This window comes from Protopterus annectens, chromosome 5.part1, assembly GCF_019279795.1.
Source record: "Protopterus annectens isolate FY-2018-M chromosome 5.part1, PAN1.0, whole genome shotgun sequence".
Taxonomy (NCBI): domain Eukaryota; kingdom Metazoa; phylum Chordata; order Ceratodontiformes; family Protopteridae; genus Protopterus; species Protopterus annectens.
In genome coordinates this window covers 620,315,412-620,322,911 of record NC_056736.1, presented here as the reverse complement: position 1 = coordinate 620,322,911, position 7,500 = coordinate 620,315,412, and positions in this window count along the sequence as shown.

The window sequence follows — 7,500 nt, the reverse complement described above, 5'->3', positions numbered from 1 at the left end:
TTTGTTTGGAACCTCTGGCATCTTTCCAACTGTGTCATGTGTCTGATGACGTACATCCCAGAGGAAGGTTTGTATTTTGTAATTAGACTAATCAGTGCTGAATACAAAGGGCAGTAACATATTTAGGTCTGAATGATATTCCCTTGGTGATCAACTGTGCTAAGAAGGGTTTCATGATAACTGTAGGGTACCAAAAGAGAGGGAATCATAACCCCAGGTTCCCAGGTCTCTAACTACATTTTCATTTTGAAGTGGGGTATTGCCAATGCTATATACTGGAGGTGTGCATTGTATGCCAAATGTGACAATGTTGCATTTTTTGGCATTTAATTTATGCTAATTTTCAATACACTAGGCGTATATAAGTGTAAGTTCCAGCCAGAGGTCTTCTGTGCCAGAGGTGGATTTGATAGTGAATCCCAGTTTGCAGTCATACACAAACCTGGTTAGCCATAGATGTTTTCTAATCTATGGTTGAGAGAAGTAAATAGTGAAGAAATTCATTTGCAGCACTGAGCCCTGAAGACACCACTTGTAACCTTCATATTCTCTGATAATGCCACTGTCATCTACACCATGTGGGTTCCATATTTCACCCAATTAGCAATTCATCTTACAACATAGGGATCTATCTGTAGCACCTTTAGTTTATTAATTCTTCTAACATGGAGGATGGTTTCAAATACCTTGGCCACATCAAGGTATGCAGTATGTACAGTGTGACAGAAGAAGTTAATCCGGTTCATTAGACTGGATCTATATCTTGAAAAGCCAAGCTGCTGTGGATGGAGGCTGTTTAATGCCTATCTTAATCAAGCTTGCTATAATGTGTTCTATGACCTTACCATAAGACTTGTCAGGCTGATAGGGCTATAGTTTCTGAGGTTGGTAGAAAGGCCATCTTTCTGGAGTGTCATCACCTGGGCTGTACGCCATATGTCTAGGATGGAGCCTGTAGCTAGGATCATGTTAAATAACATATGCAGAGGTCCCAACAGGCCATGTTTAGTGTTATTTAACAAACAGCCCAGGATGCTATCTAGTCCCATGAAGGTAGTGTCCTTAGTGCAGGACAGCACTTTCAGTGCATGTTCTACAGTGATGATGGGGAGTTGAGGGATATGGGCATCGTAGAGCTTTGGATAGTCATTTGAGGAGTGAAATTTGCACTACATTTATTTGCAAGTACATTTGCAAGCCCACCAGGACTGAATAAGTTTTGCCATTTAGTATGAGTTCCATACATTCTTATGCATTGTTTCTTAGTTTTGCAACATAATTAAATAAAGATTTACAATTGTTCTTGGCTTCAGATGCTGACATGAGCTCATGGGCTGCCTTAGTAGATCTAATAGTCTTTTTAAAAGTCTTAGTCAAATTCCTAAAATGTTCCTTTACTTCAGGATCTTTAGATCTATTGTGTACTCCGTGAGAATTTTACTTTTATTGTAGATTTTATTTATGTTGATGGGTCACCAGGGTGAATTACTTTTTTTCTTCGTGTATTTGGATCTAGATGGACTGCTGATTTTAGACATTTATTTATGGTGGTACAGAACTCCTTTACAAATCGATCTGCTGAGGCAATTGCTGGGGTGATGTTGTTATAAGTTTGTTTTGAGACTTCCCAATGGAATTTCAAGAGGTTTGCAAGCTTGAAGTCTTTGAATTCTGCTATACTAGTCTCAGAGGGTTTAGATAGTTTGAGGGTAAAGGTTACCAGCTTCTGGTCTAACTTAACTAGCAAGGTGTTACTATTGGAATTTTGCATGTTGGCTGTACATTTGTAAGTATCAGGTCAAGAATATTTTTATCCTCTGGTTGGGCTAGCAACAATATGGTCTACTGATTTTGTTATTTACTAGATCTAAAAGCTTTTACACTTATTCTGTGTTGGAGGTAGTAGTTAAAGTCTCCCAGAATGATTGAGTTCTTATTTATGGGGAGGTCATCCATGAAAATTAAGAACCTGACATAAACTTTAAGGGTCAAATAAGGTGTGCTGTAACAGGTAATAAACTGATAGCTGATTTTGTTTATTGTGATTTGAAGTTTTATCAATTCCATTTGTAGGTCTCTGGCAATCTGCTAGGGGTGATATGGTCTCTGACAATTATGGGTGTGCCACCACATGTGACCTTGGGTGTGAAGGCATGGTAGGCACTCAACCTAGGTATAGAGGGAGTGGTTTCTGGGCATTAAAACCAGGTTTCATTGATTAAACATCTATGGATGCCTTCCAATTAACAGAATGCCTCAAAATTGGGCATCTTGCTGGTTAGTATTCTGCAATCAAACAGCATCACCTTAATTTGACCCTCTATTGATATTAATACATTTGCTACATTGGAATGGTCATTAACTGAATTTTGACTGGAAAACTTTAGAAACAAACAGAAAGATAAAAAGCAAGTTAGTGGAAAAAACAAAGGAGAATTAAAGTGATATGCTCTCACACACACATATGTGTATTGTGTATGTGTATATGTGTATATATACATAAAGAGAGAGAGAGAGAGAGAGAGAGAGAGAGAGAGAGAGAGAGAGAGAGAGAGAGAGAGAGAGAGAGAGAGAGAGAGAGAGAGAGAGAGAGAGAGAGAGAGAGAGAGAGAGAGAGAGAGAGAGAGAGAGAGAGAGAGAGAGAGAGAACACAAGGTGGCACAGTAGCATAGTGGCTAGCATTGTCACCTCAAAGCAAAAGGTTCTCTGGTTTGATTCTCAGCTGGGCTGCCTTCTGTATAAAGTCTGCATGTTCCCCCTGTATTCATGTAGGTTTTCTCTTGGGGAGTCCATTTTCCTCCCACATTCTAAAGATATGCAGTCAGTGTATTGACATTTTAAATTGGCCTTAGGTGTGAGTGTGTATGTGCTCTGGAAGGACAACTGTGGCAGGGATAGCCACCCGATGGTATAAATATTGACTCTAGATGATTGCAACTGTTGATGTGGCACCCCAACCCTACATGTAAAAATGAGGAAAAAAAAAGTCATGGATGGATGGATGGATCAGGGAGAAGTGTGTGTGGGTGTCTGGGTGGGTTGGGACTCCATGGGTAAAAACATTCTTGCAGTGACCTGCTCAAGATATCAAGGGAGACGACAAGCAGTAGTGGGCAATCATGGAGTTGTAAAGAAACATAAGTGAAATAACACAAAAATGAAATGAAGAGAATGTATGGAAAAGTAAAAACATGGAGGGGAAGCAAAGAAGATTAATAAAATTGAATAGTTTGTTAAGAACACAGGACTTCTGGGAATCAAGACAAGTACTGCATTTGATTTCTACATTTTTTATGTGGTCAGTATCGTAGACTCCCTAATGAAGAAGTCAGACCATGAACATGATGATCATTTGTGAGGACATGGGGTGCAGTAAGTTTATCAGGGTCTATATTAGAACACCGAACGTTTGAAATGTCAAGAGTTCTAATCGACCCATTTTCAGTGAACGCTGAAAATATCGAAGAAAGAGGACACCGAATTCTTTCCTAGGGAAAGAATTTGGTTGTCCATTTCTGTTGCTTCGGTATTTTCAGCGCTCTGGTGGAAAGTTGCGGGTCGGGTTCAGGTAAGTGTATGATTGTGTGGATGTGTGGGTTAGGGCGGGTTAGGTGAGTTAGGGTTAGAGCGCAGGTGAGGTGATGCGCGATAGTGACGGACCTTAGCGTTAGGGTTTGGGCTAAGGTAAGTGGATAGTTAGTGGTGTATGTATAGTTTAGTGTAGGGTTAGGTGTAGGAGTTTAGGTGTGTGGATTGCTGTTTGTTTGGTGTGCTTGTGTTGTGTGTACATGTTTTGGAACAGCAACATTTTTCCCTAGGAAAAAATTTGCTGTTCTGAATGTTTGATGTTTTATATTTTCGATTGCTATGGTTTGATATTAGAACACTCAACATTTTGAATGTTTGGTGTTCTAATATAGACCCATTTATCAGTGTAAGAATGCTTAACTGTCCTGTTATGTTTCCTAACTTGTTAGCTGATTGTCTCACAGCTCCTCCATAATGAATACTGAAATATTCCTTGCTAAAAACACAATTTGTCAGTGTTGGAAATGCATGGGAACTCAGTAATATGAAAGATGGAAAAGTAAAACATCTGCTTAATAATGAAAGAAATGTGCAGGTTTTAACAGCAGGTTCAGTAGCATAATTTAGTATCTTCTTGGAAATGTGCAAGCTGCTTTTTACCAGAAAATTCTACAGTCTATATTTTCAGTAATAGGAGGCGGTAGAAAGTAATACTAGGAGAGTCAGATACCAAAACAGGAAAGTTAGTTATACCTGAACTCTTGGTACTGAGGCCAAATGGCTATGGAACTGGGATGTGTTTTTAATATGTCAAGATATTCTTCCTTCAAGATTCAAAGCTGTAAGACCATTTTCTGACTTAGTAGACTGTTCAGATGCTGTGTTTTGGGAATACCCTATACAGAGAAAAATATATGGATAGGTTTTTCCTACTCAGAAAATAATTGCATTCATTGTGCACCCAGTGGAACTTTTTAAATTATAAGCACAGCAAGCCATTCAATAGGTGCTTAACATGAAAAGTGCTATGAAGGTGAAACCTATATGAATCAGTTGACTTATAGTACATGGATGTCTTTAAATAAGACCACAAAATGATATTTATTAAATGAGGACACCATGAAATTATGCTGGAGGAAGAGAAGAGCATTGGTAAATGTGTTCTTATAGGGCTGGAGAGTTTCTTTGGAATAGACAGTGATGCCCCTCAGTCATCCACATAATACTTCTAAAGCTCTGATCCCATTGCTGTAAATGAGAAAAAACAATCGTTAGCAAAGTGAGACCCATCATGATACTTAAGCTGGCTGCTCACTTGCTAAAACTTGTTAGTGAAGGATAAAGCATTTAGTATGAGAACATCCTGGCATTTGGGTAAAAGTGTGTGCTTTTTATTTTATACATTGATTTAATGGGTAAGCCCACTGGACACAAATCTCTCTTTTCTGAGATATACTGGAAGTATTATTTGTTCAAGTGACATGTTCAGAGTGACACAACAGGAAAACGAAGGTAGACAGAATCAAACCCTGCAGCAGTGACTATAGGTAGCAACTTGTTGCTAGCTCAGAGCCTTAATTCTCTGCCATGTGTATGCAGGAGGTTGCTTGATTTTTACTTTAACTGCAACAATATCACGAGTCCATTGCTAAGGATAACTAAACACACTGATTTAATGTCAGAGGTGAAGTGGAGTCTGTTGGAATTGATGAATCTGATTATTGCAACTAACATACAGAAACAATGGAATGACCAGATTTGTCCATGTTTATAGATGTTTGAGTCATTCATTTAATGCAGTGTTCTGAGGGCTGCTTGGTGTTATTCCAGTCACACACAGCTGAGAGGGCTGCTTGGTGTCTTTCCTGTCATGCAGTATTCTGAGGGCTGCTCGGTGTCATTCCTGTCATGCAGTATTCTGAGGGCTGCTGGATGTCATTCCTGTCAGTCGGTGTTCTCTGGACTGCTGGGTGTCATTACTGTAATGTGGTACTCTGAGGATTGCTAGGTGTCATTCCTGTGACACAGTGCTTTGAAGGTTATTAGATGCCATTCCTGTCATGCAGTGCTCTGAGGGTTGTTTTGGCATTATTCCTATCTTGCAGAGCTCGGGGGGTTACTAGGCATCATTCCTGTCATTTTGGTCTGAGGTCTAAGATATTTATTTGATTGTTCTGCCCTTCAGTTAGCTGTTTAGAGAGCTGCTGCTTTATTTTTGTTTTATTTATTGATTTTGCTTTTAAATCATTCTAAAGGTCTATGATCCTTGTAAATAAAGCATTACACTCTCAAGCAATCTTTATTGGAGTTATTACATCCAGAGGCTAGCAGTGCTCTGTATAGACAAAAACACCCAGAAAGTAAATTTTATCTGTTAAACTTCCCTTAAAACAGAAACCTGTAATTTAGTGTGATTAAAACAAACTCATTGTGTGGAGACAAGCTTAGAACAGCGTGTTTGCACATTAAACAGCACTACTATCAAATCTTAGCACAATATAACCAAGTGTAGTGTCAAACCCCAGAGACCTCCTAAGCAGACCTTTATATAATTAAAACAAAACAAACCAGCACTATGGTAAATCACACTTGGAGATAAGAAGACAAAACAAGAAATGTAAACTCCATGAAGCGGACATACAGGGAAAAAGTAGCATAATTTTAGTAAAAGTGCACAAAACTTTCAGGTGATAGCCCTTCTTCAGTGTGCTCAAATGAAGTCACAAACCATCTTAACATTTAAATACAAGCATCATCACGATGCATCCCAATGAAATTTCCTTATCAATTAACAATGGTCATCTTAATGGAAAAACATATAAAATTACTAAAAATCAAAAATTCCATAAAAATATTCACTGAAAAAAGACAACCCCCGGGATTCAAGAAGCTTGGCACAAGGACGGTTTTAGCCTTGCGCTGAGCATCCTCACTACAGATGGTGCAGCAGTGCCATATGAATATGTATGAGGGCACGCCGCCGCACCCTCGACATGCACAGGAAACATGTGCGAGTACAGGGGGCATGTACAAGTGCTCTACGGAGGGGTAAACATGCCCCGACAGTTGCAAAACCTACTATGCCTACTAGTAGAGCCCGCCTCTAATAGTAAGTCAGTAATTCAGTGTCTGTGGATACCGAAATGTATGCTAAGCATACAAGAGTGTCCACGAACAGTGCAAAAAAATTGAAGTAGTAAACACACAAGCACGTAGTGGAATGTTGAGCCCTGTCCCAGGAACTTTCATAATTAGATTCCCCGTGTCCCAATTATATATTTGAATTGCTGCAATATCGAAGGTGTAAGCAAAGCGCAGCGTGTTTGTGCATCACTGCCCTCTGCCGAGCATAGCTTACACATCAAATTCATTCAAATAGAGAAAAACATATGAAATCAACGTAAATGTCAATAGCATAGTGTTTAGAGCATCCGCCTAATGAACAGGCATTCATGGTTCGAGCCCAACAATAGCACATCATTTTCCATGTGGAATGCATGTTGCTTTGCTGTAAAACCGACATAAGAGTATCGCATGAGATATTTAACTTAAATATCATTCAATCAAAGTGGCACTGTCATAATGAATAAGGCACTAGTAAGCAGGTGTAAGCACAAATAAGCAGCAGTAAACATATATAAGTACCAGTAAGCAAGTCTGAGCTTGCTTGCACGGGTCTAAGCAGTGCCCAGCATAGGAAATGTATATAAGTATGTACAGATATATATAATATATATATATATATATATATATATATATATATATATCTATATATATATATATATATCTATATATATATATATATATATATCTATATCTACATATATATATATATATATATATATATATACATATATAAATAAATAAATACATAAATATATATATATATATATATATATATATATATATATATATATATATATATATATATATATATATATATATATATACACATATATATATCTATGAAGA